This window comes from Pristiophorus japonicus, chromosome 11 (assembly GCF_044704955.1).
Source record: "Pristiophorus japonicus isolate sPriJap1 chromosome 11, sPriJap1.hap1, whole genome shotgun sequence".
NCBI classification, from domain to species: Eukaryota; Metazoa; Chordata; class Chondrichthyes; family Pristiophoridae; genus Pristiophorus; species Pristiophorus japonicus.
The window spans coordinates 52,901,520-52,911,986 of NC_091987.1; positions in this window are offsets into that span (position 1 = coordinate 52,901,520).

Here is a 10,467-nt window from a genome sequence, read left to right on the forward strand (position 1 = left end):
GCTTTTCTCCATTCCAAAGTGCGCCAAAAAAATTCCTCCCACTTTGTCCGGCCTCTTCCCGGTCGTCGCGCATCGTGGCCAGTTGAGTCGGAGGCGGAGCCATCATCCTGCCCTGAAAACAGGCCGGGACGTCTGCACATGCGCATTGGAGTCGGGTCACGATGTCCACGCGTGCGCAGTAGCGCCGAAATTTGGCAATCGTCCATTTTTAAAAGGAATCGTAGCTGCTTGTGTTTTGCTGTTTGCTTGCTGCAGCCTGTTGCAGCCTGTCGGTGAGTTTGCTTTCTGCATCCTGTGTGCGCTCCGATGTTGATAGTTCCAGCCCCTATCCCTGGCCGAGTGGTCTCCCGGTCGTCTTGCGCCATCCCAGGCCGACTGGCCTCCTGCACTGCCGGCCCGCTGTTGAAGTAGCTGCTTGTGTTTTGCCGTTTACTTGGTGCAGTCTGTTGCAGCCTGTCCGGTGAGTTTTCTTCTTGCAACCTGTGTGTGTTCCGATGTCGGCAGTTCCCGCCCCTATCCCTGGCCGAGTGGTCTCCTGGTGCATTGTCGTCCCGCACCTATCCCAGGCCGAGTGGTCTCCTGGTGTGTTGTCGTCCCGCCCCTATCCCAGGCCGAGTGACCTCCCACACCAGCTGGCCTGCTGCCTTCCCGGGCCCAGTTTTCAGATGAAGGTAGGACTTCTATTTTTTATTTGTTATAGAATGCTTATTACTTTTTGTGCTTTGTTTAGTGCTTTGTAAGTCTTGGTGCTTTAGCTGCAGGTCCTCTCTGCTTCCCTTCCCACTCCTATCCCAGGCTGAATGGCCTCTGATGTACCTACCTGTTGTGTATTGCTCTGGTACATTAAATGTATGATAAGTACAATGGTGCACCACAGAGGTCGCTGTGGTGGGAGACCTGAAAGTACCTGCATGAGGCAGTATAAAAGGCTGCCCACCACACCTGTGGAGCACTCTGGAGCTGTTCAATAAAGGACTAAGGTCACAGCAGTTAGACCAACACCAGACCGTGTGGAGTCAGTGATTTGTGTGCTACATACGTCACATTGGCGACAAGGAAGCGGACGAATCCCATGCAACCATGGCCACTCTGGGCTCGCTAAAGGGTTTTACCATGGGCAATGATTGGGAGACCTTTACGGAAAGGCTCGAGTACTACTTCACAGCAAACGATCTGACGGAGGACACGAACGCACTGAGAGAGAAGCGTAAGGCGATATTGCTCTCCAGTTGTGGCGATGAGGTTTACTGTCTCGTCAGGGATTTGCTGGCACCCGGGAGCACCAGGGACAAGTCACATGAGGAGCTGACTGAACTCATTCGTGACCAGTTGAAACCGAAGGAGAACATCCTCACGGCCAGACACAAATGTTACCATCACTACAGACCTGAGGGCCAGGATGTCACCAAATATGCTGCGGACCTCAGGAGACTCGCGGCGCCATGTGATTTTGGGGCACACCTTGACGAGGCTTTGCGGGACGTTTTCGTCATGGGGATTAGCCATGAGGGCCTCCTTCACAAGCTGCCAGCCACGGAATCCACAGTCACTCTGACAAAGGCCATCACCATCAGCCGGGCATATATGACCTTGACGTGCAGCACCAAGCAAATGATCCACACAGTCTCGAACCCGGCAGGCACTGTCCACAGGATAGCGGCCACCATGGACAAAACTGCAGAATGTGGCTCTGCCCGGGGCAGAGAGCACGGACCTCGGGGTCACAGAAACATAGAAACATAGAAACATAGAAACATAGAAGATAGGTGCAGGAGTAGGCCATTCGGCCCTTCGAGCCTGCACCGCCATTCAATGAGTTCATGGCTGAACATGCAACTTCAGTACCCCATTCCTGCTTTCTCGCCATACCCCTTGATCCCCCGAGTAGTAAGGACTATATCTAACTCCTTTTTGAATATATTTAGTGAATTGGCCTCAACAACTTTCTGTGCTGGAGAATTCCACAGGTTCACCACTCTCACCACTGAAGAAGTTTCTCGGTTCTCAGTCCTAAATGGCTTACCCCTTATCCTTAGACTGTGACCCTTGGTTCTGGACTTCCCCAACATTGGGAACATTCTTCCTGCATCTAACTTGTCTAAACTCGTCAGAATTTTAAACGTTTCTATGAGATCTCCTCTCATTCTTCTGAACTCCAGTGAATACAAGCCCAGTTGATCCAGTCTTTCTTGATATGTCAGTCCCGCCATCCTGGGAATCAGTCTGGTGAATCTTCGCTGCACTCCCTCAATAGCAAGAATGTCCTTCCTCAAGTTAGGAGACCAAAACTGTACACAATACTCCAGTGTGGCCTCACCAAGGCCCTGTACAACTGTAGCAACACCTCCCTGCCCCTGTACTCAAATCCCCTCGCTATGAAGGCCAACATGCCATTTGCTTTCTTAACTGCCTGCTGTACCTGCATGCCAACCTTCAATGACTGATGTACCATGACACCCAGGTCTCGTTGCACCTCCCCTTTTCCTAATCTGTCACCATTCAGATAATAGTCTGTCTCTCTGTTTTTACCACCAAAGTGGATAACCTCACATTTATCCACATTATACTTCATCTGCCATGCATTTGCCCACTCACCTCACCTGGAACTCAGAGTCCGCTGAGGGGGCCAATCAAGCAGCACCATGCTGGCGCTGCGGAGGAAGCCATGGGGCTCACTGGTGCAGGTTTGTGGAGTACACGTGCAATACCTGCCACCTGAAAGGCCACCTTCAGCGTATGTGTAAAAGAAATCGGACTCACCATGTGTCTGAGGAGATGGGGGATGATCCACTGTTCAGTGAGGAGCAGGCAGAAGAAGATGAGGTGTTGGGACTGTATACGTGCACCGACGATTCGCCCCCAGTGATAATGGAAGTAAAAATTGACGGAGTCCCAGTGAGTATGGCAGTGGACTCGTTAATGAGTCAGAGAACTTTTGATAAACTGTGGGGTAACATGGCTGCACGACCTAAGCTGGTCCAGGTCACGGCAAAGCTGCGTACTTACACCAAGGAACTGATACCTGTTCTCGGCAGAGCGGATGTACAGGTATCTCACGGGGGTCATACCTTTATGGGTCATTGCAGGCGATGGGCCGACGCTCCTCGGCAGAAGATGGATGGGAAAAGTCCGTGGGAGCTGGGAAGACTTCTTCACTCCCCCACAGACTGCTGCTCCCCGGGTTTCCAAAGGGCAGCGGCAACCAGCTGGAGCTGCAGCAGCAGCCCAGAACTCCTGGCCCCAAGCAACCCTGCAGCCTCAGCCTCCACTCAAGGCTACAGGTGCGGACCCATTGCTGGGGTGCGGGCCGGCGGGGCGCTGCGGTCCATCGGTGGTCGGGGGACCCACGCAGTGGAACAAGCGGGCGGCAGCAGCGGCTGTGATGGTGGCGGCCACGGAGGCAGCAGGAGGGGCAGCCACGGCGGCAACAGGAGGGGCAGCCACGGATGCAGCAAGAGAGGCGGCCACGGAGGCAGCAGGAGAGGCAACCACGGCGGCAGCAGGAGGGGCAGCCACGGAGGCAGCAGGAGAGGTGACCACGGAGGCCGCAGGAGAGGTGGCCACGGAGGCCGCAGGAGGGGCAGCCATGGAGGCCGCAGGAGGGGCAGCCATGGAGGCCGCAGGAGGGGCAGCCATGGAGGCCGCAGGAGGGGCAGCCACGGAGGCAGCAAGAGAGGCGGCCACGGAGGCAGCAGGAGAGGTGACCACGGAGGCCGCAGGAGGGGCAGCCACGGAGGCAGCAGGAGGGGCAGCCATGGAGGCCGCAGGAGGGGCAGCCATGGAGGCCGCAGGAGGGGCAGCCACGGAGGCAGCAGGAGAGGTGACCACGGAGGCCGCAGGAGGGGCAGCCACGGAGGCAGCAGGAGGGGCAGCCATGGAGGCCGCAGGAGGGGCAGCCATGGAGGCCGCAGGAGGGGCAGCCACGGAGGCAGCAGGAGAGGTGACCACGGAGGCCGCAGGAGGGGCAGCCACGGCGGCAGCAGGAGAGGTGACCACGGAGGCCGCAGGAGGGGCAGCCACGGAGGCAGCAGGAGAGGTGGCCACGGAGGCAGCAGGAGGGGCAGCCACGGAGGCAGCAGGAGAGGTGACCACGGAGGCCGCAGGAGGGGCAGCCACGGCGGCAGCAGGAGAGGTGACCACGGAGGCCGCAGGAGGGGCAGCCACGGAGGCAGCAGGAGGGGTGACCACGGAGGCCGCAGGAGGGGCAGCCACGGAGGCAGCAGGAGAGGTGGCCACGGAGGCAGCAGGAGAGGTGACCACGGAGGCAGCAGGAGGGGCAGCCACGGAGGCAGCAGGAGAGGTGACCACGGAGGCCGCAGGAGAGGTGACCACGGAGGCCGCAGGAGAGGTGACCACGGAGGCCGCAGGAGAGGTGACCACGGAGGCCGCAGGAGAGGTGACCACGGAGGCCGCAGGAGAGGTGACCACGGAGGCAGCAGGAGAGGTGACCACGGAGGCCGCAGGAGAGGTGACCACGGAGGCCGCAGGAGAGGTGGCCACGGAGGCAGCAAGAGAGGCGGCCACGGAGGCAGCAGGAGAGGTGACCACGGAGGCCGCAGGAGGGGCAGCCACGGAGGCAGCAGGAGGGGCAGCCATGGAGGCCGCAGGAGGGGCAGCCATGGAGGCCGCAGGAGGGGCAGCCACGGAGGCAGCAGGAGAGGTGACCACGGAGGCCGCAGGAGGGGCAGCCACGGAGGCAGCAGGAGGGGCAGCCATGGAGGCCGCAGGAGGGGCAGCCATGGAGGCCGCAGGAGGGGCAGCCACGGAGGCAGCAGGAGAGGTGACCACGGAGGCCGCAGGAGGGGCAGCCACGGCGGCAGCAGGAGAGGTGACCACGGAGGCCGCAGGAGGGGCAGCCACGGAGGCAGCAGGAGAGGTGGCCACGGAGGCAGCAGGAGGGGCAGCCACGGAGGCAGCAGGAGAGGTGACCACGGAGGCCGCAGGAGGGGCAGCCACGGAGGCAGCAGGAGAGGTGGCCACGGAGGCAGCAGGAGAGGTGACCACGGAGGCAGCAGGAGGGGCAGCCACGGAGGCAGCAGGAGAGGTGACCACGGAGGCCGCAGGAGAGGTGACCACGGAGGCCGCAGGAGAGGTGACCACGGAGGCCGCAGGAGAGGTGACCACGGAGGCCGCAGGAGAGGTGACCACGGAGGCCGCAGGAGAGGTGACCACGGAGGCAGCAGGAGAGGTGACCACGGAGGCCGCAGGAGAGGTGACCACGGAGGCCGCAGGAGAGGCGACCACGGAGGCAGCAGGAGAGGCGACCATGGCGGCAGCAGGAGAGGCGGCCACGGCGGGAGCAGTAACGAAATGACGCGCCGAGTTTGAGAGCGCCAGCATCGAGTAAGTCCAGCATCAGCGCCAGAGGAAGAGGATTGTGGATAAATGACTGAAACCTTTCCCCAATTCCCTCTCCCCACCTTCTGTGTTTCCCTTTCCCTCCTTCCGTGTTTCTTCTTCTTCTTTCTAGGCCAGCTGAACACCTAAGATGGCAGCGCCCAACGGAAGCCTGGTGGGAGCCACAAGATGGCGTCTTAAAAGGACTTCACACCACTGCTGTACCCACATAAAGACTTTTGGACTTTTGTAAGGCTAGAGCAAGCCTAAGTGTGCCATGTGAATGTAGGATGATGGATTTATGACAAGAAATAATATTATAATGCTGGGTGGTCACTGTGTTTAAAATAATGGACATGAATTGAAAATTATGACAAGAGTTAATATTTCAATGCTAAACGGTCACTGTCACTATGCTTAAATTCAGGGACGTGGATCCGTGACCAACATTACCAATGGGCTAATGCGTTTTCCGATTTAGGGGATTCTAGCAATGGCTTTTTGAACTGGGGGTGGGGGGGACAGTGATGTTGTGTATTGCTCTGGTACATTAAATGTATGATAAGTACAATGGTGCACCACAGAGGGCGCTGTGGTGGGAGACCTGAAAGTACCTGCACGAGGCAGTATAAAAGGCTGCCCACCACACCTGTGGAGCAATCTGGAGCTGTTCAATAAAGGACTAAGGTCACAGCAGTTAGACCAATACCAGACCATGTGGAGTCAGTGATTTGTGTGCTACATACATCGCACTACCTGTGCTGATTTCTTAACTCTCTGCAAGGGTTTTCTGAAGTGGCCACATACGCTGGCCTAAGTAGATTTGGAGTAATTATTAGCTGGTCAAAGTGGCCTAAGTGGCCAAAACTGGCGTAGGTGGCTGCTAACGTCCCCTTTTGAGAAAAACTAAAAAAATCGTAACTAATTCACTTACACTGGTGTAAATTGAATGTGCAAAATGGGAATTTTTAAGATACACCAGAAAAATCAAGTTGCTCCAAAAAAAGCAGAGCAATTCCTGGCCAAATTTGAGTCCAAAGTAACTAAATGTAAAAGAGGGTTGTATTGGACATTATTAGAATGTTTCAATAATATTGGTTCAAAATGTGACATTTATTTATGCTACAGAAGAGAATATATCAGCACCCTGTAAGGTACACTTTTTATCCAACAAATAGACTCAAATAAATAATGTGGGAGAAAATATGGGAGAATGTTATGTTGAATCCACCTGTTGGATAAATAGTAGCCCAGAAATTCTGGTCGGAGACTTACCTACGACCTGAAACATTTCTACGAAAGTACCTGGTAGTCCAGGAGGAGTGTGGGATTCTGGTGGGGAGGCCTTCTCTTCCCGCGCTGCGAAGCGCGCTCCCATTCTCCAGGTTCCCACGCAGAAGGTGCAGTCACGTGTGACTGCTCACCAATCAAGTATCCCACAACTTTCGTATTAATAGCAATAAGAACTCCGTATCTACGAGTATCTTCTCATTGCTATTAATGAGAAAAAAAAAACAAACACACCTCACATAATTAAAAATTAATTGAAATTAAAATTAAAGCCTTGGAAAAAAAAATATATTTTCCGATTTTTAAAAAAGTTTTGTAATTAGGGTTAAAAATAAACTTACCTTAGTGGGCAGGGTTTTTTAACAATAAAATGTGTTTTTTTAATTTAGTTTAATTATATTTTATCAGGCGCAAGAGTTTTGAGGACATTTTCTGGGCAAGATATGGGTAAATCCCGCAATCTTGTCCTTGCAAATGTTCTCACTCCCAAGATGCATGTGAGCTCCAGCTTGACAGATCGGAAAAGCCGGTTTTCAGCGTGTGAGGTATAATTGGTGATAATACTTCGAAGACAGTGTGAGCTGCAGCAGTTGTGTGCTATACTTTTTCTTTGCTCTTGAAAGCAGAAAAATAGTCCCAGATGCAATGTTAGCATGAGGTTTGAAATGTTGCACCACACTGGAGTGCGATTACATCCTTTTTTCTCACAATAATCTCCATATCAATTGTAAGAAATTAAATTGAACTACCTCCACTGCAAATTGTGTTCTTTTGCCAAGATTTAGCTTTTTTTAAAAGTGTAGGCAAGGTGTCAGTCAGTACGACAATAATCCATTGGGGGGAAAATTGCGGTCGGAAGCTTCCTTCGTACGAATGCCGCCGACCTGAAAAAAATCTATGGAAGTATCTGGTGGTCCCAGTGGAATGTAGAATTCTGATTGGAGGCCTAGATTCGCGCATGGGGAGATATCTTTCACATCCGTACGTACATGCTGGAGTCACATGGGCCTGGACCACCAATCACTATTCATTATTCTCATTGATAAAAATGGGAACTCTGTTTGTACGAGTTCACATTACTATTAATGAGAAAACCTCGAAAACACCAAAACACAGCATAATAAATAAAACATCTCAAATATTTAAAATTAATTGAAATTAAATGTAATTAAATGTTTTAGAAAAAGTATATATTTTGGGGAATTTTTTTTAGTGGCCTGGAAATCCCGGCCTCCCCGAGTCCATATGGAGTTTCTACGGACCCGGGAAGGCATCAGAAAAGCCAGATTTCAGTACACAATGCGCATGCGCTGAAAACCGGCTTTTCCGATCTGTCAAGTTTCTGGCTTGACAGATCTCGCGCATATCGGGAGTGAGGGAGGACATTTGCAAGGGCAAGATTGCGGGATTTACGCATATCTTGCCCAGCAAATGTCCTAAAAACTCTTGTGCTTGATAAAAGCAGGCACATAGCCTACTTTTACAGTCATAAGAGTTTTAAAGTACACAAATTCATTTTAAAATTAAGTTATAAAAACAAATTTTATTGTTTAATATAAAAATGAGTGTTTAAATTTAATTTTTATATGTTTTAAAAGTGTTACACTGGTAAAAGTAAGCTATGCGCCTGCTTTTACCAGGGGTAAAAGTTTGAAGGACATTTGCTGGGCATGAGTTGCGCAAATAGCCCAATCTCTCTCGCGCGGATGTCCTTCTCAGTGAGGCCGGAATTTTTGCCCCATTATCTGTGTGTGTGTCATTAAAGGCCAAAATATCATACGCAGATTAAATTTGGTTGTGTTGGTTCAATAAAAACAAGTCAGATTCAGAGAAATACAACGTTGCGTTTCAGATTAGATCATTTTCGGTTTTAGAATCTTTTCCAGTTTTTTGTCTGAATGCCAGATTACACAGGTTGCACATTAACAATGATTTAAACATCTACTTACACAACATTATTCTTCTCCACCCTTCATCATTTCTAAATTATGCTTTTTAGTATGGCACTAAACTGCAATAATGAGCACATTTTGTGCTGGTCTATCAAAAGCAGATTCCATTTCTGGCAATGTAAATACAAAATTAACATTAAAATTTTATAACTGCGGTATCCAAAGCTATAAATGTGAAAAATATAGGCCTTATTTTATTTATACAGGTGCATTGCATTTGTGGCAAGCAGATACACATTCCACGAGACCTCAATTGCTGATATGGTGTCATAGATGTTATGTATGCAACCCTAGGTAACCTGTATCATACCGCTACCAGAGGGCATACCTGTTGGAGTCCCAAGGGATCCCATGCTGTACCAACACTCTGGAGTTTGAATAAAGGAGCTAAGGTCACACTTACTCATGTCTACAGTATTCAGTTACATTACTTTATTACGAGCATAACATCTGGCGATGAGATAACGAACAAATACGCGAAAATGCAGAGAACTGTTGGTATCCTGGAGAAATTCTCAGAAGGGGACGATTGGGAGGCCTTCATGGAGCAACTCGACCAATACTTCGTGGCCAATGAGCTGGAAGGGGACGAGAATGCTGTCAAACAAAGGGTGATCCTCCTCACTGTCTGCGGGGCAACAACCTATGGCCTCATGAAGAATCTTCTAGCTCCGGTAAACCATCAATCGTATGAAGAACTGTGTACACCGGTCCGGGAGCACCTAAATCTGAAGGAAAGCGTTCTGATGGCAAGGTATCGACTTTATATGTGTCAACGGTCTGAAGGCCAGGAAATGGCAAGCTACGTCGCCAAACTAAGGTGCCTTGCAGGACATTGCGAATTCGATGGATTCCTTGAGCAAATGCTAAGAGACTTCTTTATGCTTGTCATTGGCCATGAGGTTATCCTTCACAAACTATTGACTGTTGAAACACCGAACCTGAGCAAAGCCATAACGCTAGCCCAGGCATTTATGTCCACCAGCGATAACACCAAACAAATTTCATAGCATAAAGAGGTTTCGGCCAGAACTGTACACAAATTAACGTCGATTTCAGGCAGGAATGCATATGGCAGAATGTACACCATCCGCCATCAAAAGTTAATGCGAGGCAGTTAACACCTTGTTGGCACTGCAGAGATGATCATCGAGCCCATCAATGCCGCTTCAAACACTATGTGTGAAAAGGCTGTGGAACAATGGGACACCTCCAGCGAATGTGTAGACGAGCTGCAAATCCTGCAAACCACCACGTTGCAGAGCAGGATCGATGCATGGCGGATCAGGCTGAACTAGAAACCCGAACCGAGGAGGCAGAAGTGTACTGGGTACACACCTTCACCACAAAATGTCCACCGATCCTGCTAAAAGTCGAATTGGACAGAATTCCAGTATCAATGGAAATGGACACGGGTGCGAGTCAGTCTATCATGAGCAAAAAGGCCTTCGACAGGCTGCGGTGCAACAAGGCCCAAGCTTAGCCCCATTCATACCAAGCTAAGAACTTACATGAAAGAGCTGATCCCTGTCATTGGCAGCGCAGCAGTAAAAGTCTCCTATGATGGAGCAATGCGCAAACTCCCACTATGGATTGTACCAAGAGATAGCCCCAAACTGTTCAGGAGAAGCTGGCTGGAAAAAATCCGTTGGAACCGGGACGACATCCGAGCGCTTTTGTCTGTGACGACGCCTCATGTACCCAGGTTCTGAATACGTTCCCATCGTTGTTTGAGCCCATCGGAAGTTTCTCGGGGGCAAAGGTGCAGATCCATTTGGTTCCCGGTACATGACCCATCCACCACAAGGCACGGACAGTGCCATATATGAAGCGAGAGAAAGTGGAAATTGAGCTGGACAGGCTGCAGTGAGAAGGCATCATCGCACCG